This window comes from Ambystoma mexicanum, chromosome 2p, assembly GCF_040938575.1.
Source record: "Ambystoma mexicanum isolate Mex_15411 chromosome 2p, UKY_AmexF1_1, whole genome shotgun sequence".
In the NCBI taxonomy this organism is placed as follows: domain Eukaryota; kingdom Metazoa; phylum Chordata; class Amphibia; order Caudata; family Ambystomatidae; genus Ambystoma; species Ambystoma mexicanum.
Genome location: NC_090923.1, coordinates 1,166,121,639 through 1,166,148,621, shown reverse-complemented (window position 1 = coordinate 1,166,148,621; position 26,983 = coordinate 1,166,121,639). Strand labels below are relative to the sequence as shown.

Genomic DNA, 26,983 nt, shown 5'->3' with positions numbered 1-26,983 from the left:
AGGTTCCTTATGTAAAGGCTAAGACCCCTGCCCCACCGATGGGGACCCCTGCCTCACTTCCACACGTGCCGCAGTTCCCCTCAGGTGATGGCTAGATGGCGGCCGTTCCCACCATGTCCACGGCGGCCATTTTGGGTGCTTCTCCTACAACTACGCCATCGGCCTCAGGTGTAGGAGTTGGTTCCGCGGGTGAACTTAAAATTCCTTGTGCGCATCCGTTTCGTCCAGTTTACTTTTGGAACGCCTGGATGCCCCTTCCGCACAATGTCTCGTTGCCTGTGGCTTCGGCACCTTTGATTTTTGTGGACACTTCGGGGGATGGGCCTGTGTGGCAACCCTCCCCTCTGCGTCCCTGGAATTATCCTCCTCATGAGAGGCCTTCTCTGGCAAAACAGTCTCCGGAGGACGCCTTTTTCGGTAAATTTCAGACGTTCATGCGCACCGACCCCATGAGAGAGTATTTCAAGGGTCTTTTTAGGGCGATATGCACAGCGGATGCCGCCCTTGCCTACGGTGCCTCCACCGACCCTTCGACCCTTGCCCCCATTCTCCCCTGTGGACAAGGCGGTGCCTGACACGATTCAGCAGGGTCCTGACCTGTCGAATGATGCGCAGGGCGATCAAGACAGCGAAGACCAGCCCTGCTCTATTAGAGCTTTTCATGACCGGGTACTGGACATGATGTGCCCATTGGATGTTCCAGTGCCCAAGGCACCTGCTCCGCAGGAGGGTGTGCTCTTGGGGGCGTTCCCCTTGTCTCCTTCGAGGCGTACCGGCCTATTCTTGCAGAAGGACGTTTTGGCCGAGGTCCGCAGGGTCTGGGAAAAGCCACACTGGACTTTTCGTCAATAAGAAAATTGATGCGCGATACAGGCTGCATTCTTCGGAAGAAGTGGCCCTGTCCTCTTGTCCGCCCCCCCCCCCCCCCCTCCACAGTGGTGGCCGCGGCCACTTTGCAGTCCAGGTGTGCAGCGTCCTCTTTGACGGCGACTCAGGTTCTGGGGAAAGCGGACACACTCCTGGACTCCCTTGGGAGGAAGATTTTCGCTAACCCGGCCTTGCAGCTCCGGTAGGCTAGTGCGGAACTGGTGTTGGCAGGGGTGAATATGAATATGAAGATGTGGAAAGGTCTGTCGGAGTTCGAGGAGTTCATTCCGGTCGAGAAGCTGGAAGACTTTAAGGCAGGTTTATCTGATGCTAGTCTTGGCCCAGGATCTGCTTGAGGCTGCGGCTCATCACGTCGACCCGTCGACTCAAGGCCTTATGCTGGGTGTTGACACCTCTCGACAGGCGTAGTTGCATGCCACCAAGTTCTCCAAGGAGGTGCAGGACAAGGTGTTGGACCTGCCGTTTGACGGTAAGGAGCTTTTCCATTCCACAACGGATGTGAAGCTCACCAAAACGAAGGACAGCACCCAGACAGCTAAATCCTTGTCAGTCCTGGTTAAAACCCCTTTTAGGACCCAGAGACCGCTGTCGCAAAGCCGACACGCCTCTGGTTTCAGGGGCTTCAAGACCAGAAATCTCGCAGAGTGGATACACCTTTGGGTATAGCAACGGGCTCGGTTTTTCTCCTGCTCCTCAGCCTCCTCCTCAGGTGGTAACACCACTGAAAAGCCTGCCAAATGAGGGTTCTCGCTCGCACGAGATCCGGGTGGGACAGGTGGGTCTTGTCAGTCGCTCGGGCGGGCTTCCGCTTACCCCTACCCCACCCTTCAACCCTCCTTTCCAGCAGTCTGGATCGCCCTCCCGAAAAGCTGAGGTGCAGAAACTGCAGGACCTCAGAGCTGTGGAACCCGTTCCTCTTGGGGAGCGAGGGGAGGGCTTTTAGTCCCAGCTGTTTACGGTGCCCAAACCCAACCGGCTGGCCTGCACACCATCCTAGACCTTTCCCAGTAAAACAATTTCCTACCCCAAGAGAAATTCAAGATGATCACGCCGGCCAGATACGGTCTTCCTTGCAGATGGGAGATTGGCTCAGCGTGGTGGATCTTCAGGATGCCGACATGCATATCCGGAACTGGGGTCCACACAGGAGATATCTGTTTCTCTGTGGGAGAGGAGCATTTCCAGTTTCAAGTGCTTCCTTTTGGCTGCAGTTCGGCACTGCGTGTCTTTATGAAGATGATGTTGGTGATCGCGGCCTGCCTTCGTCTACAGGGTATCCATGTGTATCCGTATTTGGGCGACTGGTTCTTACGCAGCCCTTGTCCGTTTGAAAGCTGCCTGCAATTTTCAGTCTCTCCTCCAGCTCCTGTTCTACCTCGGACTGTCTGTGAACTGGCGGAAATCTTCCATGACGGTCTCTCAGGACTTGATCTTCCTGGGTTTTCGCTGGAATAAGATCAACTGCAGAGTGTACCTGACCGGGGACAAAATGGCGGATCTGTTGGCCACGTGTCAGATGTTTGCGCCTTCGGAGAGCATGTCTGCCTGGTGGTTTCGCAGGTTTCTGGGCCTCATGACTTCGTGCGTTTTGGCGCTTCCTCTTGCTCGCCTTAAGGTGAGGCGGACTGAGATGGCTCTTCGGAATTCTTGGCTTCAGGCTGTGGATCCGGACTCCCAAGTTGATAACTATTTCTGCTTCTATGAGAGCAGACCTGGACTGGTGGTCGTCTCTCGGTAACCTGTCGGTGGGGGTGGGGTTTCAGGACCCAGCTCCGACGGTAAGTCATGACGGACTCCTCCCTTCTAGGGTGGGGTGCGATGTTGGATCTTCAGGTCTCTGATCTTTGGTCGCCTCAGGACAAGCTCCTTCACATAAATCTGGAGCTCCTGGCGATCTTCCTAGCGCTCAAGGTGTTCAGACTGATCATAGCCAACAAGGTGGTCCGAATTCGCACAAACAATGTGGTGTCGATGTTGTACATCCACAAGCAAGGGGGCACCAATTATCCCCTGCTCGTGTAGCTGTTCATCCAGATTTGGGAGTGGGCGGTTCAGCATGATGTCTGGCTACTTGCAGTACACATTCCGGGCCAGCTGAATGTCACGGCAGATGCCCTCAGTCGGCGGACAATACTCAGCTATGAATGGGAACTCAAGGCGGAGGTACTCTCGGATTTTCCTGTGCTGGGGCACTCCGGAAGTGGACCTCTTCGCTACAGCGGCAAACAAGAAGCTTCCCCTGTATGCCTCCAGAAACGGACTGGGAGTCTCCTCTGGGGGATGCTCTCGAAATTCCATGGCACAACTTGAGGGCTTATGCCTTCCCGCCTCTGCCTCTAGTTCATTGGACGATTTGCAAATTGGAGAATTCGGTGAACTGTTCTCTTCTGCTCATAACCCGTGGTGGCTGGCCAGGTTTTGGTTCTCAGAACTTCAACACCTGTCAGTGTATCCACCCATCAGATTACCGGTGAGCCCCGATCTTCTTCACAAGGGGCGGAACAACTGTGGCACCCCTCCCCACAATCACTCTGCTTGGCGGCGTGGTGCCGGAGTTCAGGTCTTCAGAATATCTTGGCCTGTCCGGATAACATGCGCATTATCTAGGCAGCCAGAAAACCTTCGACTAGGTCCAGTACAAAAGCAAATGGCTTAGGTTCTGTCATTGGTGTTTAGACAAGCAGATGGACCCAAGGTGGGCTACAATTGACACAGTATTGTCCTTCGTATCCCACCTAGCAGAGTCGGGAGTTCATGTTCTCTCATGTGGAACTTATCTTTTGGCGGTTTCCGCCTACCTATCTACAGACCAATGTTCTTACTCTGTCTAATCCAGTGGTTAAGAGACATTTTGCAGGCTTGACACGCCTTTATCCTCTGATTCGTAGTCTGCACCCGGCGTGGGAGCTAAATGTGGTCCTGACGGCGTTGTGCCATAAGCCTTTCGAACCAATGGCCACGGTGGACCTAAAGCGCCTTTCATGGAAGGTATCCTTCTTGGTTGCAGTCACTTCGGCAAGGTGCGTGAGTGAGCTCCAGGCTTTGTCAGTGGAGCATCCCTTCTTGGCTTTTCACAAGGGTAAGGTGGTCCTACTGACAAATCCTGCATTCTTGCCGAAGGTGGTTTCTGATTTCCATTTAAACCAGTCTATTTCCCCGCCTGTCTTTTTTCCCCAACCCCGCTTCAGAGGCAGAAAGGGTTCTACACTGTCTGGATGTTAGAAGGGCTCTTAAGTTCTATCTTGACAGAACTGCCGAACTTGCTCTTCTCAACTGTTCGTCACCTTTGGTTATCCACAAGGTAAGCAGGCCTCTAAGGTGACCATCTCCTGATGGATCGCCGCCTGCATTACGGAGTCTTAGACCGTTCAAGGGCTGAAGCCTCCTAAAGGTATTCATGCACAACTGGTGCGGGGCAAGGCAGCCGCAGTTGCCTTTCAGAAATGTCCCCTGGGAGACCATCGCAAAGGCAGCTACTTGGGCCTCCCCATCAGCTTTTTGTAAGCATTGTCTAGACCGGAGTTCAAGGGCTGATGCTCAGTTTGGTCAGGCTCTGCTGAAGAACCTGTTTCAGTAAAGGGTTTTTTCCATCCACCCATAGTTCCTGTAAGGCGTGCTTGGGAATCTCCCATAAGTATGGAGGAAAGGGGAACGGTACGTAGGCGTATTCACCGTAGTAACCACCTTACTCCTAGTCCCCTTTCCTCCATACGCCCGCCTGCCGTCCCCTCTAATAAGGTTCCTCATTATTGCTAAAGGGTCTCTGACCTGGCGATAGAAAAGGACTGATGGGCGATGCCGGGCCCCGCGTAGAAAGAGGAAGGACTAAAACAAATTTTGAATATTTTTGGATGCTTTTACCATGCGCTCCAGTGCCGTCCCACAGGACGGAGGGATGTCCCATAAGTATGGAGGAAAGGGGACTATGGACTAGGAGTAAGGTGGTCCCTACGGTGAGTAACCTGGTTACTCCTCGTTAAGGGTTGCCGGCCTACCGAGCCGGTTAGCCATCCAAGGGGCCCATCTCCGGCACCTGCTCCTGTGCCTAGGGACATGTCCTTGCACATCTTGACCACCTTGCACACACTGGTCGTTGAAATCCAGCGGTGCCTTTAAGTGGTCTGGAACGCCGCAGTTGTAAGCGGAAATGGCAGGCTGGGAAATGCTCACTCCATAATGGAAATAGTCAATCCACGTAAAGCAGGTACAGGATACAATTCTCGAAACCCTTTTCTCAAGCACAGTGGATTAGAAATCAAGAATACGTCCTAACTGACGTCCTAGTACAATCTTGGTTACCAAAACCTATGGGGTTGATGGATTGGTTAAGGTAATGCTGTACATTTTTTTGTCTTTACAGTACACGGAGTACCTTACACAAAGAAAATAAAACTCATTCGATAATGCATTAAAAGCTCTCAAAATTCTACTCCGATTCATTGAATCTCATACTCTAAAACAATCACAAAACCACTCCACTTAAGACAAAAGCATCTTTTACAGTACTATTCAGTGTGCAATGATGAAGACACCTGCGGTTACTATATAATTATAGTGCCTCCCCTTGATCTACTACTTGGTGAAGATCTTCAAAACATTTGAGAGCAATGTTGCCAAAACAAATGTTGGAGATATTTGGGAGCCTGTTACTAGTCTGTTCCATAACTCTGACTACACCTCTGAAGAATAATGTAAATATGGACCCATAAATGTGAGCCTTGGCTTTGTTTTTTTTTTAAATGTTTATTTTAAACCAAGGCAGGACAGTTTACATATCACATTGTAGAAGGATAATGCACCAAAATGTTACTTTCTCGCTCATGTTCACCCCCCCCCCCCTCTACCCCCTCTCCCTTGGAGCTCCTCTCTCTCTCCTCGTCCCCAGGCCCCACATGGCTGGCCCTCCGTGGGTCCCATCCCTCAGTTTGGCCCTTGGTCTCTTAGAGTCCATTGCGCGCTGGGGGGTTTAAATGTTAAGGCGGGGAAACGTTGATCGTACTCCAGGACTGGGGCCCATAGGTTCTGGAAGCGGTGGAGGACACCTGCCCTTGCTGCGGTCTCCTTCTCCGCTATCAGGATATCCCAAAGTTTGCCCCACCAGTGGGCCATGCACGTGCCATCTGGGGACTTCCAGAAGCGGGCTAGTATGGTTTTGCCCGCCATGAGGCCTTGTGTCACTAGTTTCGCTCTGTTCCCAGAGCGAGGGTAGACTCCCGGGGTTGGGACCCCCAGGAGGACCGTCTCGGGCTCCAATGGGAGGGAAGCCCCCGTGATGTGGTTGATCGTCGCCAGGCACTGTTCCCAGAAACGCTGGATCTTGGGGCAACTCCACCACATGTGAAAGAAGGAGCCCGGCTGGGAGCATCCCCTCCAGTAGGAAGGGTCCACCCGGGGGTTCATATGGTGTAGCCTAAGGGGGGGGGGGGGGTAGTACCATCGAAGTAGTAGCTTGTATGCGCATTCCTTATTGGTCACACAGGTAGATGAAGAGTGGGTGCGGGTCCAAATGTCCACCCAGGTCTGGTCCTCGATCGGGTTTCCCAGGTCAGCCTCCCATTGGGCCATGGTTCGTGTCCGTACGTTCAGGAAGTCGCTCAAGAAGCGTCTGTACAGGGATGAAATCCTACCCTGGCCTGGCAGATCCTTCAGCGTTAACTCCAGAGCGGTAAGAGGGCGGAGTGCTGAAGGAGGGTTTGGGGGTGAGAGCACCAGTGACGGAGTTGGGTGTATGTGAACCTATCCCTTTCTTGGAGTTGAAACATCATCTTGCATTGTTCGAAGGTGCGTGGCACGTTCCCGGCATATAGTTGCTCCAGGGTCTCTAGGCCTCCATTGATCCAGTTCTGAAAGTTTCGGGGGTTTGACCCCAGGGAGAAGTTTGGGTTGTGGAAAATGGGGGAGAGAGGGCCTTGTCCTCTTGGGATGCCTTTTTGTTTCAGGGCCCAGTCCCATGTGATCAGCGTATGTTTGGTGGTTAGGAGTGTCTTCCAGTGATCTCTCAGAGGGGCCTGGATGTGTGGAAGGAATCGCAGAGGGAGCGGCAATTGGGCTTGCTCTAGTTCTACCCATCTAGGGCGGTCCGAGAGGGTTTGCCAGGCGTGGATGTGTGCCAGCTGTGCTGCCACCCTGTAGGCCTGAAGGTGGAGCCTTAGCTTTGTTAAACCAGGTCATTCAATGACAACATGATGAAGGGATTGCAAACTCGCAGTCTTGCATAATCTGCAATTTCAGTTATTTTGGAATACCCAATTTCGGTCCTATGACTTTGTGTTGGTAGACAATTTGTCTGAATTTTAAGATCCGGCTTCTTAACACTTTCGACAGAAATTTTTGAAGATAGTCTGCTGTCATTGGTCGATGTATAGTGAATACTGTTCTTAGTGTATAGCTTAAACCTCTGCAGGTCCTCTGGGTCTGAAATCTTGGCCCATCTTTTGATTTTTAGTTTGTGACCACAGAAGAATCTGATAAGTATGTCAGCTAACTTCATAAACTCTACGCAGCTTTTTTGAAATTTACGAAAGGATTATTAGAAGCAGTCTCGAGTGTCCCTCAGATGGGATGCTAAGGAGGGTTTAGGTGCATCAAGAACCTTCTTCTAAAAAGGGATGCTTTATATAATATGTAAGGGTTAGTCTTCTCATTGGTTATAATATATCTGATGCCTCCACTTGAGAACACCTCTAAATTGAACAGTGAATACATGTAATTGCTTCATTATTTGATTGGGTAATGCAACATGTTCTGGGCGGCATAACATTGAGACTTCATCTTATTAACCTTGAGCAATTGACAGGTCACCAACACATGAGCCAAAAAACAGGGGCGAGGGGGGAAAGAGGCCCAGGAACTGCGTTATTTTCTATTAAATAAGATACTATCCCTTAATCCTATCAATGTGCCAGAGTGACCGATTTGTAGTCGGCCTTGCTCTGTGCCACATTTCTGAGAATTTTGGGAGTTGAAGCAGGTGCCTATTTGGGGCTAATGAATAGAGCTCTTGAATTATGGGTCTGTTACGCTCACCTGGCTCCCACAGAGGCGTCGATCGGAACTGGACAGCTGCGGTCTTCACCAATGTGACGCGTAGAGCCGAGATGACGGACTGGACTGTCCCACCTAGCTTCGTTTGCTTGGCCCATAGGAATATTCTTCTGCAAATGGAGAAAGGGAATTAACCACCCGTGGAGTTGAGCGTAAATCCCTCCACCCCTGCTGTTCTCCCCACAGATCACCTTTGATGTCCCCTCTTATAGTCTCACCTGATGGTTTGAAAAGATGAACTCTCCATCCTGCATTGAGCGCAGGGGCGCGTTGATAACCAGTTGCTTCACTGGCTCGAAGGAATTGGTGAGTTCCAGAACAATATTGACTCCGAGATTCCCGGCAAGACGCCGTAAGTATAAAGTTCGTAAGAGTTCAAATGCCTGACTTTCACTCTTGTCCGATTCCTTGCAGGTTGCAGCTTCACCCTAATGAAGAGTTCCTCGTGGCAACTGGTAGTATTCTGGTAAGGATTTGTATTTTCCAACACAGTTCGATAAAATGTCAATATGTAACCTGTTGCTTTCTCCCTTATTCAGGCGCTGAGAGAAAGTATGACGTCTTGGGGAATAGTACCTCCGGCGGTAAAATCAGGTAAGTCTATTGTTGTGAGGAGGGTTCCCCTTGTTAGTCCCTTTTCGTTTCACCTTGCTGTCCTTTTGTTTCCCCTTAGGGGCCGGGGTTCGGCGAAGATGCAGTGGAAGCTGCGCCGACCCGTGAAGAGGAATAGTACCCCCGGTGGTAAAATCGGGTAAGTCTATGGGGGGTAACTAATATTCCTCTGTGTATTCCCTTGGCTCACCTTGCTGTTCTTGTCTTCTCCTTAGGTGCCGGAGTGCAGCGGGAACATGCAGGAGGATGCGGTGGAATGTAGAGATGCTGCGAAAGCCGGCAAGTTCAGCGCGGCTCTGCAGGAGGCGAGGCAACGCACATAAAATAACTTCTTTCTTCCAGCTTGAAGGCGCGATGGATCGGGAATTCAGCTAAGGATTAAAGGTATTGCTCTTGCTCTAACCTTTTCTCCTTCTTTCTCCATTTTTCTAGGAGCTCCAAACTCGAGGCGGGCGTGGCAGAAGGCTGGATGCAGACTTGCAGGCACGGTGAGCGTTAAGCTGCTGGATGCAGAATAACGCGAATCGTGTGCTGCTCTTCGGAAGTGGTTTAAATGGCCACCAAAGTAGTCCCAGGTAAGTATTCCTCCCCAGCCCAAGTAAAAAATAGTCCCCAAGTAAAGTAGTCCCTTCCAAGCCTCTTTTGGCTTGGAGCGCTTGCAGCATGCTCTGCATGAGGTAAGTTTGCAGCATGCTCTGCATGAGGTAAGTTTGCAGCATGCTCTGCATGAGGTAAGTTTGCAGCATGCTCTGCATGAGGTAAGTTTGCAGCATGCTCTGCATCAGGTAAGTTTGCAGCATGCTCTGCATCAGGTAAGTTTGCAGCATGCTCTGCATCAGGTAAGTTTGCAGCATGCTCTGCATCAGGTAAGTTTTAATCTATGAGCCTGGCACCTATGGTGCCAGGACTGACTCTCAAGGCGCCAGGACTGGACCGAAATAGCCCCTAGCAAAGGTTGTTGGGCTTGCTTAGGATAACTTGATGCCTGCTTCCAGGGTTGTTGGACGTGGTCTGGGTCCCCGGGGGTAGGCATCATGACAGGGTCACATGTGAGAGGACCATGCTCTGAATTATTTCACCCTGCATTTATTGCGATTTTAGTTGTGAGCATTTTACTTTTTCAGCCCTAGGCACTTGGCCCATCCATTTCTAAAGGTTTGGACTCGTAATTATCCTGCTCCTTGCTTCAAAGGCTAATTCTTTAATCTTAAAGAAATGGCTTGTGCCATGGGAATGATCTCATGTTCTTCTCCAAGTCCACCCTAATTTCTCAGTAACCTTAGCAGGGTCAGCGCAGCTATTGTCAGTGGCCTGCACAGATCTGTTTCAGTAAATTAAGCCGCTTGTGGCCTTCTAATTCATTTGAATGCATCTGCGACCTCCATTTTGGAAAAGATGGCTGGCTATTTCTGTTGCGTTTCTATGTTCGTAAACTAAACTATATACATGTATCGTTTGTTACATTTCAGCTTATACACTGCTTATGTTATGTTCTTCGTGGCTTTGTGGTTGCAAGCGATATTCTATGTGTATAAAGGCATGGTGGACCTAGCGTCTTTGTTTGTTCATGGTGATTGCACATTTGCTTTGTCTATTGCATGTGCATATGTCAGTTAATATTGAGGTTGCTTATTCTTGCCATTTTTATTTACACCAGGCTCCTATTCTCCTGTATTTGTCTGGGATAAGGCCGATACTGTCGCATTACTGAGTAGAGTTTCTCACCTATGCGATATTGAGGTGGAGAAAACAGGCAGCAGCAATAAATGATGCATTCACCTGCCTGTCAACATCCCGCCCTCCCCCCCCCTAGCCCCCCCCCCCCTCTCTGGTTGAGTCCTCGTCCACGCCCTGTTTAGCCCCCCAGCCCCATTAAGATATTTTGGGAATCCATATATTGGTCACCCCCTCGGGTCGCCTGCTTGCCGTAGTTGGGCCTAGGGGCTAAAAGAATTTTAATCCTGGAGGTGTATTGGGGCTTTCTCTTACCTGGGTGGGTGTGAAGTAGTTTGTCTGCTTATACCCGTGTGTGGCAGCATTCAAATCTATTTCTATTCCAACTGCTCCCTTGGCTGATTTTTTTTTTTTTTTTTGCACCCATTTATCGCTATTCTTAGAACACAGTTGGTAGTATGAAGATTACTATGGCAATTATCTTGAATGCATTGGCCAGCCAGGAGTGTATACAGAAGAACAGATAATCCCCAAAAGTCATTTTCAGGTTTATCTGCCTCCTCCATTTTTGCATGCAATTTGGTTAAAGTGGCTTTGGCATTGGTGAAAATGGGACCCTCGCAATCGTGGGCAGGTATGTACATAGAGCAAAAAGGTCCTAGACCTGCTCACACGCCATCCTCTGTGCTTGTTAAATTGAGGACCTACCTATTCTGGATGGTCAAACTGATTTATCTTAGCTCCTCCCTTATGACATTAGTCAGTTTCATTAATTATTAGCAACAACTTCCATCTTATTTGCAGCTATTTTGCATTCACAGCTACCTGTAATCCGGGGAGAAAGATAGATGTAAGAATCATTGCTGTTCTGCTGAATAACTTATGATCATCTGGTATGTCTCTAATAGGCCTGTTTTGATTTGGTTGTAATTACCTTTTTACTCCGTTCAAGGGTAAGGGACCTCTTCCTTCTGAAATGTGCACTCATCTGGGGGAAATTGCCAATTTGTATGTCACTAAAGCTAGTCTGCTCAATAGTACTATGGAACGTCGCCCCAATTTGGGGGCAGTTGCATATATGCTTTTGAACCACAAGCCCAATAGTGGTCTATTAGCCTTCCCATTCCGGTTAATTAAGTTTTTTTTATTTTGTTGGTTTTATACAAACCTTTCACAAACAAGAAAATACTATATTGCATAGCAATCCCTCATCCTTCTAGAGGTTATAGGTGAAAGTATCTAAAACAAAAAGATAAAATGCCTTTTTTTCGACGCCAAAAGTGCCGAAAAAAAGTTTCAAATGCTTTTTTATATTTTTTTTTATGGGGCGGGGGGGGTTCCCCCAACCTCCTGTTTTCCTTTTGTAAAAAAACTTTTTTTTTTTTTTTAATGCACACTTAACTAAAAAATATATAAATATGAAAGCATTCGAAACTTTTTTTTTCGGTCCTTTTGGTTTCGAAAAAATGGCATTCAAACCTTTTTTTCGATCCTTTGACCGGACACCCCTTATAGAATATTTGCAAACTTTCCTAATATAAAAAGATTAAAAGAAACCATGATGAGTGACCGAAAGACCAAAATGACATAGCAATTAATTAAACCCACTACTTCTGCAAGTAGACGAACATTCCTGCTTAGTAATAGATCAAAGCACAGATGACATGCTAAGGGAAGGGGGGGGGGTCAGCACTCCTGCCTAAACACAGCACGAAACTGCGTTACATTCAAAGCGTTCACACCATATCTGCGGATTGAGAATATTTACGTCAGAGCATGTAGGATCTGAGTTTTTTCCACATGATGGTCAGATAAAAAATGTATGCTTCATGATTCCCACTTAAATACAGGGGCCACGGCTCCTCTGGTTAGACTACCTGACAAACCTGCAGACAATAGAGCCTGGGACAGAAGGGACTCTCTCTGTGTCAAGATGTTTTACCGTTTCAAGTGTCGTCCCCACATAAGCGGCAAACCCTTTGTTAGTTGACGCCATTTCCCCTCCAAATTCTGATTTTTAACAGCATGCAGCTTTATCTTAATTTAGTCCCATACCAGCATGTTCACTATGAAGCTTCTTATGTACTTCGGGATAGATGCTCTCAGCAATATGCCCCTCTTCATGTGATGCCAGTTTAACAATTGGCTGTTCTTTACGGTGTTAAGTGAGCATACGTTTCACCACTGCCTTTTGCTATAACATGGTCTAAATTGGCTATGGCAGCTGGTATTCGGGGTAGCCATAGGGATACAATAGCCTTGATTGTGGCAATTCGACTATTTGCCACTAGATGACTTCTAGACCTCATTGCCTCAAGTATGCGAGTGTGTATTTTCTGGTGCTCTGGCTAGTTTCCAATGCATTAGTAGGCAGGTGGATTGGCTCCTCGCTGCTATGGGGAGGATATTGTATTCAAGGTAAAAACATTCTGTGGTTGTCCATGCCGGTAGCCTCAGTAGTTTCTTAAGCAGTGCCTGCTCCTAATTTGTTCACCCTATCCAAATGGGTCATAGCGCAAACAGCCGCTCCGCTCCATACATGATCAGAGGATCTTGTAGGATACTGGCAACTGAATAGCCCCCTCTATTAGCAAATGCAGTGATGCAACCCAGAGCAGATGTAGTACTCGCTTGTTCCAAGTGCTCCTAGCATTTGAATTAATTGTACAAATCTGGGGATACACCTGGACAGACAGATTCCTCCTCTATGGGTGCCCCTTCACACATCAGACCTTGTTCTGGAATGTTGCATCGTCCTGTTCTTGAGAGAACTCATGAATCTATGGTTGACCATAAGTTCTCTCATGAACATGACGATATTCAGATAGCAAGAGTTTGAGCATGCTACAGAAACGTGATATACGAGACCGACTTCTTGCCACTAGGTTTTCCCTTACTCTGAGGGTCTTGTCTTTTAAAAGTTCCAGAACAAGGTCTGATGTGTGAAGGGCCACTACCCAGTTGGCGATTAAACATGTACAGAAATTCCAGGTAGTAGGAGCCGTTCATAACACACAGCTGAGATTTAATGTTTGTCTCCACCCATCCTTGCTTTTGGTCTTTTTAGTAAATTTATTCATTAGATAGGCGGCACACCACCAGCCTCCTAGGGACAGCTTTGATCGATGGGGGTCAGGGAGTTCTTATCAAGGACAGTCTGTTTTTGTGAACGAGATATGAGTATTACCCATTTGAAAATACTTCTCCAAATACCGTTCTTCATCAACTTATATTCTTTTATTTGCCCTTTGGATGTGGTTGGGTCAGGATGTTGCAATTCCCCTCTGTTAGATGTTGCCATGACATCAGGCCTATTTGTACAGTTTTCAGCTTCATCATCTTGGGAAATCATGAGCAGGGTCTAGTTGGGAGCCAGAGTGGATGCTTTATATATCCCTGCGGCACGCTTGGATGCTCATGCTGTGGCAACTGTGGTTGCTCGCCTCCACTGCGTCCCTTTTACTGGAATAATGTAAGTTTGTGTTCTGTTAGTGTGTATGGTAATGGGCATAGATGATAACTGATGGTACAGCGATTGTATCTTGTGCAGGCTTACCGTGCAACGCAGATTTGTTGTGACAAGGTGTCGGAAGAAAGCCAGATGTTGTCCTTAAGCGCCCTAAACGCCAAAATACTCTGCATAGGGTGGTATTTGTTGCAAAGTTCTCTTCCCCCTGGAACTGACATAAGTAGAAATGGCAAAGACTCTGGAACAGCACAATGATGTTTTCGAAGTACAAATCAATGTGGCAGTCCCAGCCATCACCAAAACACTCGGCTCATAACTGTTCCTGTTTTCATACTTGAGTTTATCAAAAATGCGTTTTCTTCCCAAAGTTTATTGTACCATTATTTCAGAAGTAGTGTGCCATTTTTCAGGGCTAGTATTTGAAATGGTCCTCCTTATGATCGACCATCGCCAGCTCATGGGGAGTCGGGTGATGCTTTGAGCCAGGCTGTTTATGTAATGCAAATCGCACAAAGGGTAGGCAATGGAGCATCCCTTTTTTTCAGATTCCCTTTTAATTGGACAATGTGTTCCTTGAGGAGGCCATTGAGGCGCTCACACAGTCTGTTTGCTTGTGGGTGGTAAGCAAAAGAGAATGTATGCTTAATTCCAAACATAATTTTGATGTGCTCAGACTTCATTTGCAAAATGTGGTCCATTATCGGACCTGAGCACTTTGCACACTCCCCAACTCAGGAAGAACTTTGCAACACATGTGGCATTAGGATTTGTGAATGGGCTTTGATCCATCGAGGAAAAGTGGAATCCATCTACTAGCATATTTAGCTGTTTCAAACTTGCCGCATATCTACGTAGTCGATATGCAAATGCTGGAAGGGTCCGGTAGGAAGGGGTATTGCTCCTCTGTGTTGGTAGCGTGTGCCTAGCAGTAAACTGCTGGCAAGTTAAACCATTCATAATGAAACCAGCAACATGCACTTCCAGATTGGGCACAAACCAGTCTTCCGAGAGCAAAGCTGCAAGGCACTCTCGTGTTGTATGTACTGAGTGATGTAGTTGATATACTGCTACTTTAAGTTATCCCAAAGTCATAACCCGGTTTCCGGTGCCATCCTGCTGCCATATTGAATCTTTGTGGAACAATCGGCACCCCCATAGTTTCCAGTTTTTGCTCTTCTGGTGGTGTCCTTCTCTGTGTATTAAAGCCTTCCCTCATTACCATGTTTTGTGTTTGTATATATACTTATTTGGTGCTGTATCAAATTGTGATTTTATGAAATACTCTGGCAATTTTGCTTCTAAATCGGCAGCTTTGTTGCTGTGTGAACTAAATCTGTACCTTTAGTGTGGGCTGCACACTCCACCACAGCGATGGGAGCTGTAGAGCGCTTATCAGCCTGTCCAATAACGGCGCATGCTGCACTGGCATGCCATCTGTGCGTAAGAAGCCATGCCTCTTCCAACGTGACAGTCCTGTGTGTACTGTTATGTGGGCGGAATACACCATTAAGGCCTCTCTTCATGCCTCTAAGTGCCAAAATTAGCGCTACTAATTTTGTTGCTTGTGCCGAGAAATGCAATGGCAATCTCACACTTGCCACTGTTTCAAAACTGTAATTTGCCAAGTGCTGTTAGCTGTTGGGAGCTGGTGCTGGAACCCCCCCCCCCCCCCCCCTTCTGTGTACTGTTGAAAGGTGTGTTCACGAAAAACACACGGTTGCCACACCCCCAACATCTCAGAAGTATTTAAAGAGCTGCCCGGGGCGCATTTGCCACTTGCTTTACAGAAGTGCTGTTTGGATCCGGTGCTGCCCCCCCCCCCCCCACCCCCCCCCCTCACACCACTGCCTGACCGGATTTTCTACCCCACCAACCCGCATCTGACTACTATAGGAAGGCGTTTTCAGGAGAAAGTCGGTACAAAGCTTGAGGATCCCAGCACTCTTTGGGCCATTGCATACAAAACTTCCAACACATTGAACAAACTTTACTTCATGTATATAATGACTGCAAGAATCCTTCTGTTTTAGACCATTTTAAAAATGTTACATTTCAATAAGGTTGCCCCACCACCAACATACTGAAAGTGTTTTTTCTTTTCTTTTTTAGCATTTTTTATTATGCTTTGTAATGGATAAATACAGGATATAATCATCAATTAGCCATTATAATACTGGGGGGGGGGTGCGTTGTGCGGACATGTGAATTAAATTGTTTAAAAAAGAAAATACTGCAATAGCAATTTAAAGATCTTTACTGTGGTATGTACCCTTTAATACCCTCAGATGTATACTCTATACTGATGCCAAGTGTGAAAGTTGAATAGTGGGCATTTGGCTGCAATTAGCTGAGAGTTGCTTGAGATGCCGGAGCGTAAGTGATTGCAATCTTTTGGCAGTTCCACTACCTTTTCCAGTATGAAAGCTACTAAGCAACCAAAATTACGCCTCCTATGCCTTACGTAGCAACCCATCCTCCTTAAACAAGCTGTGCCAAAAATGCTGCTAATTCTTTCTTGTCCATTATGAGTGAAGCTAAAATAAGAAACAAAAAACCACTCTGTGCGTAAAGGAAGCATTGCCGATAAAAAAATAAAAAAACTCACATCCTTCTATCATAGACCTATTGAGGAAGGCACCCAGCGCAGTAGCTAATATTAGTAATGCACCATCTCCACTAGCACCAGAGGAGCAAGGAAATACCATAGGAAATGCAGATATCAAACCATAGTTCATTTGCAATAAATGATGGTGGCCAGTTGTTTACATGTGTCTAGACTTTAGGGGGAAGTTGTTGGGTCCGGAGTTAGAAGGTTTTGATAATATAATTGGGACCAACTTCTCTGCAAGTCCAAACTTGGAAGCACTAAATTCTCCCTTGGAGGACTCAAGGGACTCTGACTCATGGGAATATGAGTCATCTGTTATCTCAAATGAGAAGCAGTAGACTGCAACATCTAACAATTGATCATTGGAGATGCTGCTGGGAAAAATAGGCATTATTTATTCTGTGCTCTAATCTTGCAGCTGACCAATAACAACATAGTCTGGTCACAAAAGTAGTTGCGTGATACTAGAAAATGAAGTCAACTCATATACTGAGGGCAGCTACTTAGTGTACAGAATTAATCTGCAATATCGCTGGAGACGGATGTAGAAGATAGTCGGTTAAGTAAATTATTACACAAACGAAACTGGCAAAGTAATGTATGTCCAAGATTCTAATCTAGTTATGCCTCAGAAGCTAACACCTTGCCCCTGTCGACAGACTTGACTCACAGTAGCTGCAGCTACGGAAGAGGATGGCATGGAAATCCAATGTCACGAGATCTCAATGATGAAAAGCCCCAGAAAACCGTAAAACAAGCTAAGCAGAAAATGATAAAGCAACAATTGCAGTCTAAAGCGAGTAACCTTTCCAACTCAAGATCCCAGGAATACAACTGCTCATTCAATCATACAAAAAGTCCCAGTAAGTGCCGGTCACTATGTAGTATCTAAAGTTGGAGCCAATGGTATTAGGAAACCAGTGGAATTTAGGGGTCCACTGGATAATTGGCTGAAGCTACAACTGAACTATCCAGCTATGGAGTATGTAAATACCAAAATCAATTGACCACAACTCTCAAAATCCCATTGTGAAATATCTGACCTGAATCCAGTCCACATCGACAAATAGCCCACTCAATACAACAAGAATTACATCTTACCGGGAAGAAAAAAACGGCCATAATGCAAACTCTTGTATGCGTTTCGACCCAAACACCTTATCTACTTTGAACAATCTGATAAAAAAGCAGCCACTCCATCCAAACTACGATAGCCCTTTTTTGAATAGATCCTATTTATTGAATATGTGGAAGAAAATGTCCTGGCTATCCGCAATTAACTGATTTAATCCTAGTGGAAAATCCTAAATGGAATAGTAGTAAAACTGGGTTGTAATAAAGCTGTCTTCTCCTGCAATTACCTCAATGTTATGCATGCATGCAGATGTTCTGTATGACTTAGGATATGGAGCTCGTCCTTTCAGCTATTTAACAAATGAAGGACGTGCCCAACTCTGGACCTACGCTTTATCGCTAGCACCTTCATTATATGAACATAAGTTACGGATGATGAGCTGAAACACGCAAGGTTACAATAGCTTCTTGGGTTGTGAGGATAGAAAAGCCATCTTTAAAAATTATAACCTACTTTTACAGGAGACTTGGCTATGTGTCCTGATTATTGTAGATGGTTAGTGTTCCAGCAAATGGCCACAAAGGGCTGTATGGGTAGACCCTCAGGTGGGCTAATAACCCTTGTAAATCAGTTCTGTTATATTTTGAGGTTGTAAGTAATCACTGCTACGGGCTACTAGCAATAAAGGTGAGAGTTGATAATCTATGCTACCAATAACCTAGTTTAATTGTAAATTTATATAGCAATCCACTTCAAGTGGATTGTGACTCTTTTTTTGGAAAAGTTTGGCAATGTACTGTAATCTTTCCTTTGTGAACATGAAGGACACCATATTATAATAGCTGCAGATGTTAATGCTGATTGTAGTACACAGCAGATATTGGGAATCTGTTAAAGGGACAGAAAGTATTGCTTTCAGGCAGCAAATGGAGAGAATGGTTTGTTTTTGGGAATTTGAGCCAACTTAATGGAGCAATTATGGGTGACACCCCTGCGAGAGCAATTTAGATAGCTGGTCGGTCCTCTGCACATTTAGACTATATTGCAATGACACCAGGACTATTTTCTCTGACTAGTTGTGGGTTGGACACTGAGTTGAGTGATTACAGGAAGCTGATGGTCACTCAATGATGTTATTTGCAGTCATATGCTAATGATTGGGCTAAGGGTAAATCCTGCTTGTAATAGACTCTTAAAGCATGTAGTCAATAGGAGCACGATTAACGAGAAAAACCAGCTATATTAAGCTCTGATAATAGAAATGATTAACTGACCCATGTCATTTTGATGCCTTTATAGGTAGGTGTAAATGGGTGTCAATACCCTGAAAATGTGTAGCAGAATACTTTGTTTTGATGTAGAGGTAAAAAGGGAAGAGAACAGCTGAAAAAGTAATTTGAGTTATAAAAGAGCATTGGATGAGCCTTCACTCCTGACCAGTTTTAAGCTCTATAAACAGTTTAAAAACTGGTTAAAATGTTATAAAGCCTATAGATTCCGTAAGGAGGGCTGGAAAATGCTGGAAATAACCAAAAGACACTAGGAACGTCTGTGACATGGAACATCTGTGACCTAATATATTATTTTGGGAGAACAGTTCTTTATACGATTGAACCCCATTGCAGAAAGTGAATGGATTAAACCTTTTGAAACAGTAATATAGATTCCCGGAATCCAACATACATAATCCTAAATGCACAGCAGCTTGGAAGTTGGGGATGACAATCAAAGATATTGAATTGATTAAAAAAATGGCATCTAAATTCACAACTGCAGGATCGAATGGACTATCTAATGCTCGCTTTAAATTGGCACCAGAAATGTGGGCAAATTATATTTTTCAAAGTATTCAATAACATGATGTCAACCAAAACGATACTGTCCTCTTGGTTGTCTCATTATCCCAGTTTATAAGAGGGGCCATAGATTAAGCCTGGCAAACTATCGCCCAATAGCTTTGATTCTGATTACAAAAAAATATCTGGCCTGGTTCTTAGAGAATTGAAGCAATGGGCAGCAGAGAGTGGGCGCCTTCAGAAATTTCAAACTGGCTTCTGTTGTGGGATTTGCACTGACTTGAATGGTCTAGTAGGTAATTGGCTAAGCGATAAGGCACTCGCCCCAGATAATGCTTCCTCTTTATCTTGCTGCAGTCAATTTCACGCAATTAGTACCCAGCGAGGGGTGTGTGGCAGCCTCCCAGCCAATGGAGAGGCTCTGAATGCGGGCATTACCACATGGTAATACCGCTACCCTGAGCCTCCTCGCGGCCGCCATTTCCCCTTGCCGGGGGATCGGGTAAGTCTTGCCCCCCACCCCATGCCCCCTAAATTCCCTTCCCACCCCCACATAATTTTTTTTTTTTAAATTGCCATGTAGAGAGCGGTTGCACTGCCTCATTCCTTATAAATATAGCAGAGATTCACCTCCGAGCTGCGTGCAGGCCACGTATCCCTTGCTTCCTTTACAAAGGGTATTTCCCTTTCAGCATTCGCCTTGCTTATGCCGCGGCAGCATTGATCTGTCCACCATCACATACGTACTTTTCATATCCTGGACGCTCCATTTGCTTCATATGTATGAATGTAGTTACGTTCAAGGTCGGGTGCTTTCCTCGGGTCTCGCTCTTCCAATCCTCCGAATAAAAAAACTCCAAGAGCCTTGTTGCATCAGTTTCAAAAACCTTAACCAAAACCAGATCTCCTCAAAAACAAGTAAAGAGTAAAATCACTAAGCAAAAGCTATATTGTGAGATTACTAATTATCCTTTTTTTTCTTATGCACTGTTTTTTGGCTTGAAGTAGCTTCCATTGGTTCAATGTCCAAATCGTTCAGAAAGGCTTCAGCATTTTCGTAATCAGTGAATGAATGCGCATGTCCTTCTATAATTACACGCAGAATGGCTGGGTACACCATATAGTATGTAAGCTTCTTATTTCTTGCTTTTTCCTTTGCAATATTAAAGAGTTTCTTTTTCTCCATGACGTCTGCTCAGGTCTGTGGAAATCATGATTTTATTCCCACCCCAAGACAGATCAGCAGAATCACTAGATACTTTGAGCATAATTTCTTTGGGAATCTCAGAAACTTGACAATGAAATGTCTAGGTAGCTGGCCCATGGCTGGATTTTGATCTAATGGCTTTTGACCTAATCTGTGTGCTCTCCATTTCAGTGATGTATTTGGATACAAGTTAAGCATGGAAACTAGTGCCTTCTCCAAGAAAACCATAGTGTTGCCCCGCTCCACATTTTCCGAAAACCCAGCAATCCTTATTTCTTCTCAAAATTCTCCTGTTCAAATAGTTTGAGACAATCTTTCATTTTGGATCTCTCCTTATCAGATCAGCCAATCTTAAAGTTCTGTCATCAATTGTATTGATCTTCTACTGCCACCACTTTCGTAGTGAGATCATACACCTTTCCCTCCGCATTGATTAGCTTCGCTTTAATTTCTGCGATGTCCACTGTTACTTTAGTTGGGTCAAGCAGCTTGCTTTGTCCAACAGGGATGCACTTTGAAATGTCAGGACAAATGCCCTCGCATTCTTCCTGTCGCACGACAAACTGCACGTGAAACAGCTTTTAAAGAAGGTTCGGGCCATGTTCAATGGGGCAATGGAGCCAGTCCCTCAGCGGCTCCAGAGTACTCCAGATACCTTCTGGTAAGGAAGAAGTCGGGAGGATGGGGACTGATGCTGGACTTGCACGCCTCCAGTTCCTCAAATCCCAAAAGTTCAGTATGGTCACGTTGCAGCACATGCTCAACCAGTTGGAGGAAGGGGGATTTTCTGGCAACTCTTGACCTGTAAGCTGCTTATTTCCACATCCCATTCATCACAAACACCGGAAGTTTGTGTTTTTGTTCAGGGGTGGCATTACCAGTTCAAGGCCCTGCCCTTCGGCCTGACTCTGGCCGAGGGTGTTCACCAAATGCTTAGCCCCGGTGGCAGTGCATTTGCCCTGTGAAGGAATCAATGTTTACCCTTACCTGGACGATTTGCTCATTTGGCCCCGCTCTCATACACTGGTAATCCAGCAGACGTCCAGATTTTGACTTCTCTAGGGTTCTCGATAAACTATCTGGAGCCCTGCGTAATTCCATCTCAAGAGACTCTATTCCAGGGTGCCTGGCTCAACACTCTTCATGGTAGCTACAACCTTGGAAGAGACTGAAGGCCATGCTGGGAAAGGGACACTGGCTATCAACCGCTTCCATTGCAACAGTCTGGTCCATCAAGTTGCTGCTGGGGTGATGTCGTCCTGCATCCATCTGGCCCCTTTTTGCAGGCTGCAGGTAAGACCCCCTTCAAGAATTTCTGGATGCAAGCAAGTCATGGGCATAAATTGACCGACAAGATCGCTCTCAATTGGGCATTCCGTCAAGCCCTGCAGTGGTCAGTTCGTACTCCTCTCACATAGTGCTCCCTTTCCAGATCCTCTATCTGGCGACAGTCACGACTGATGCCTAGAGGATTGGGGGAGCCTGCACTGAACAATCTCGCGCCAAAGGGCTCAGGCTACCGGAGGAAGATGAGCTGCACATCAGCCTCCTGGAACTAGGGGCAGTCTTCTGGGGTCTCAAGTCTTTTCAGCCGCTGCTCTACGGGAAGGTGGTGCAGCTCTTCACAGGCAAAACCATATTTTACATCAAACTGGGCTTGATGTGTTCCCCGCGCTATCCCTGGAGGCACAGAACCTGTGGCGCTGGGCCATTATGCAACACTCCTCATCCCATTTCACCTGGCAGGCATCCAGAACACCATTGTGGACTAAGCAGGGAGCTGCGGTCCTGCCACAAATGGGAGCTTCATCAAGCACAAGTCTCGTCTGCAACTACTGGGGTCTCCCTCAAATTGACTTCTTTGCAACAGCAACCAACACCAAGTGTCAAAAGCTTGCCATCTGGTATCCTCAACCAAGACTCTGGGGGGATGCCTTCTCGTTCCCTTGGGAGTGCCTCTTCCTGTACGCTTTCCCACTGACTCTGCTGTTGCTACGAGTGATCAACACACAGACCATGCCAATGCTAGATGGTCCTCATTGATCCAGCATATTTGTTACTCAGACCTTCTCCATCTCTGTGGTTCCAGCTATCCAGCTGCCTCCGCATCCTGACCTCTCCAGAGGGTAAATCCTGCACCACAACTTGGTGTCTCTGAACCTTAAGGCCTAGCTCCTACAGCCCTAGAATTTGGACACTACTTGCTGCCTTTGGAGTGTAGGAAAATTCTGGTCGGAGCCACCTCTATGCCTGCTTGCTACAACCACAAGTGGAAGCGCTTTACAGTGTGGTGTAGGCCACAGAGAATTTCTCTGCTGCATGTGATGGCGCCACAGATCCTCCCATACCTGCCCTTGCTGACCAAGGCTGGCCTTGCCCACACATCTGCCAAGGTCCCCCTGGGCCCCATATCGAGGTACACCACCGCTCCAGGCAAGCTTTCCCTGTGGTCGTACAGGCTTGTTAAGGAGTTCCTGAAGGGCCTCTTCAGAACATTTCCTCTGAAGGCGCCTGTTCCTGTTTGGGAGCTGAATGTGGTACTGTCGAAGCTGAAGGGGGGGGGCCTTCGTTTGAACCTATACATCAAGCCTCTTTGAGGTTTCGGTCATGGAAGACTGCCTTCTTGGTGGTAGGTCCTCTCCTGTAAGCCTCTGTATTTGTCCTTCCATTCCACGAAGGTGGTTGTGTGAACTCCATGCATCCTTCATGCCAAATGGTCTGTCGGACTTTCATGTAAACAAGCCTTTAGTTCTGCCAGTTTTCTTCACAAATCCTTTGCCTGCTAAGGGCTTTGCATTCGCTGCATGTTGCGCGTGCCCTAAAGTTTTAACACTGCATGCACTAAGGACTTTCAAAAGATGTCTCAAATTTTCATCAACGTTGGGCCTGTGGGGCATGGGAAGGCCCTGCCTAAGGCTTCAATCTCCAGATGTCTCTGGCTTTATCATGCATTGCCATCGTCTGGCTAACAACCTGCTTCCAAGTCGTCCGAGAACCCATTCCACCAGAACCATTGCAGCGTTTCTACTGTTTCTCTGCTTGATATCTGCATTGCTGCTACATGGAGGTCTACCCACACATCACAAGATTCTACTGTGGCGACATGGATTCCAGGGAGGGGAGTCCAAGGTTGGCCAAGCAGTGGTGCATAACATGTTTGAGACGAGTCTGTTCCAGGGATAAGTGTGCCTTGCCACCTCCTGTGGTTGTGTATATTTACTGCTGTGTAATCGTCCATGCAAGACCCACGCTGGAGAACAAGAGTAATAGGTAAGTAACTTGTTCCGTACTAGAAATAAGCAGTTTGGTTTATCCTGTAGAGTACACTGCTCTCGCTCCAAATCAATGTCTGGTTTTCACCTTCTGCCTGTCTGATCCATTAAACTATAGGGCTTTATGCAAGATCAGAATTGTTAACAACGGGCAATCCACTTAGTTCATCTAGATGAAATGGGGGGGTATTCTTTATGGTGGTTGTCTTTTTGGGAGTGGACCTAAATGAGATTTACTAGCTTGTCCTTAAGCAGAAGTTGAAGTTGGAAACACTTAAGTGTATTTGCCCTCTGATAAGCCAGGGAGACTTACTTCTGTAGATGTTCATAAAGCATATTTAAGTGTGTTCATCTTTATTGAAATATGCAAAAATACAATTAACTTACATACATTTAGGTTTTTAAAATTAAGCGACGAAGTTAAAATTTGAATATTGATATAGTAATGAATAATCATGTAATATCGAATTAAACATGTAATTAGTAAGACCAGGCAGAAGGGGGGTGAGACATATATACCAGACTACAAATTAAAAACAATTCATGGTGGTTTAGGAACATTTGAGTTAAGTTCAAAGTGCTGTACACCAGTAGCTGCAGGGTTACGACTACATTCTGCAAAGAGTTCCTATTTATTTGAAATGTGTGTATTTGATTATTGCTTTTCACAACACATTAATGTTATGCATAGAACAAACTAAATGCCAGCATTTGCAAACAGTGTGATTCTTTCCAGTGGTTGATAATTTGTAGAGTAATAAATGCTGGAGAATTAAGCATATTTTCATATCCTGATCCTTTCGGCCCATCTGCCATCTTCAGTTCTTTCTTCAAGGGATTTATTTTCAATGAAACCCACCTGCTTGCCCTGAATCAGTTTCAAGTCTATCTGGATGATCGGTGGAGCACGGACTCTGGGCTGCCAAGCACTGGAGAATTATTTGGGCATGGACCACCTGCGTTTTTCTGCCATTCATTTTGATGGGTTAGATGGCATGTATAATATTGCTTAGCTTTCAAAGAGTCATAGAAGGTTCTATTTGAAAGGCTAGCCTCTCATTCTGGTCTTAACAATTCTCAGCTCCCTCAAAGCTCTTAACAAGTTTGTGTGCCCTGGCTTTAACTTCCTTCTCTAGATGTAGTCTCAAAGCTTCCTTTTACTGCTGAGTGGCTAATGAGCTCACCCCTAACCACCGCCGTGAATGAAGCCGGCCCAAAGCACCCCCCACAAATTGCATCCGATTCTTAAAGAAATTGTCAATTATTGATGCAATGTCCTCGCAGTATAGGGTTCCAAGTATGGGATTATGCAGCTTCCAGAGAACCCACTAGGAAGAAGCTATCTTGACCTGGGCATGATGATTGAATGCTCGGAGTACTACTACAGCATTTAGAGATATAGGGAATAAGTTTAAATTAGAGAAAGTAGCAAATCATTATGAAAGCACTCCACGATGCACTTGGGAAACATTGGTGTAATTCGCCCTAGGGTGTAGGAGCCTCCAAACGTCTATCAGCCCCAGTTTCTGCAATACCCTTGTGAAGAAAAGGTCAGTTTCTTTTAAATGAATGAATGGAGGGAGTGTTTGTTCAATGGAGAACTAGCACCATTTTAGTCTCCACCCGTTAAAAGTTCCCCCAGCCTAAACACATCCTAGGGTCTTATCTTTGTCCGAATTCTTCTCTGCTGTGAGTAGGTGGTTCAAAAAAGTTACTGTAGTTCATTTCATGCCTATTATTGAGCTTGTGAGAGTCTAAGACAGATCAACTAGAGGAATGCCCGCCTTGTAGGGGTAGATTTGGGTAGTTTCCATTCTTCATAATTGCATTGCTGCTACTTGAACTATCCCTTGAGCACTTGTCATGTTGTCACATTCAGGTCTTTTATAGTTTGGTACTTAGCACACATTATCCATTTAAGGCAGCCTAGTTTAAATGCTTTGTTTCTGTGGATCATTATAGTAACTATATTGTAGTGCGTTTGGTCTCTCCTTTATATAATTGAGTTAGATGCTTGAATATAGCCTGATGTTTTGGCAAGACTGGGACGCAACGGAAATGAGGTAATGCCCTATTAATTACAAGTAATCTTCAATCTCCGAGTCTTCCTTCAGCTGACTTTGCGTCAGTCCTCACTTATCTTCTGCGTCTGTCTTATTTCAGTAGTGGGTATATGAACAGGACAAATAATGGGTAGGCTTTAAGCCGTAGCTGGCTGCATGGTGGAGCAAATGGAGCAAGGACCTACTTTCAAAAGGATTAGTATGTCCCGAAGGTTATTGCATGTTTTCTAAGGACTGGGCGGAGGATAGAAGAATATGAGTAATATTACTATTAACTAATTGGGCATTACCTTTGTTATTCTGCTGCTTGGCCCATGCTTGACAGCAGCCCTTAGACAACCCTAAGGGCATCTGCTGATCAGGATCAGCACCATTGTTAAAAGTTGAATACTGGTGATGCTAAACAAAAACTAACTTTGGGTCTGGTGTAAGCGTAGTGGTCTTCCCGGTACATATTGTATGAGCTTTCTATGTAGGAAAGCCAGTAACGGAAATATGCATGATCTTCAAACATAAAATGTTCTGACCCTAGTTTGCCTGAAATGCAGGCACTCCACCAATGGAGTGTTCATCTACCTCTCATCTCAGATTGCCTAACTGCCATTCAAGATTGGTGTGCCTACAACTATCTTTGTCTGAATGCCAGCAAGACCGGAGATCCTCCTAATCGGCACACCATCGCCATGCTTTCACCTCACTCTGGCTGGCCTCCCTTGGCCATGTTCCTATCCCCACCTGCGAGGCTAAGAACCTCAGGTTCACCTTTGATTCCACACTTTCCTTCCCTGCCCACATCGCTGATGTCTCAAAGCCAAACTTCCTACTGCACCTCCTCGGAGGTACTCTGCCATTCCTCTCCTACCCCCCAGAAGCTCACTGTCTCCCAAGCTTTGATTCTCTCTAGGCTGGACTATTGTAACAGCCTCTTTCTAAATCTACCTGCCTCTACTCTCTGTCCTTTGCAACTTATCCAGAACAAGAATGCAAGACATTTCCTTGGCCTCGAGCCCTGGGATCGTTTCTTTGCAGCGCTGTAATCTCTCCTTTGGCTCCCTCTGGATGCAAGGATTAAATTCAAAACCCTCTGCATTGTCCAAGAATTTCTGGGGCCTGGTTCCAACATACCTTCAGCTATCCCTCCGCAAATATCTCCTTTCGAGCCCTCCAATCCTCTACCTCCCTCAGGGTCAGTTGTTTTTCAAAGAAACGAGCTGGGAGATTGATCTGTTTTCGACTGGGGCCCTCCCTCTGGAACAGCCTCCCTGCCACTCTAAA

The 26,983-nt window shown here is 46.2% G+C and overlaps 1 protein-coding gene across 5 annotated transcripts in view; it reads left to right on the top strand.

Moving 5' to 3' along the window:
* Positions 1-26,983, top strand: part of HUWE1 (HECT, UBA and WWE domain containing E3 ubiquitin protein ligase 1) — a 2,445,223-nt gene that overhangs the window by 43,302 nt on the left and 2,374,938 nt on the right. The gene's annotated exons all lie outside the window — the stretch shown is intronic.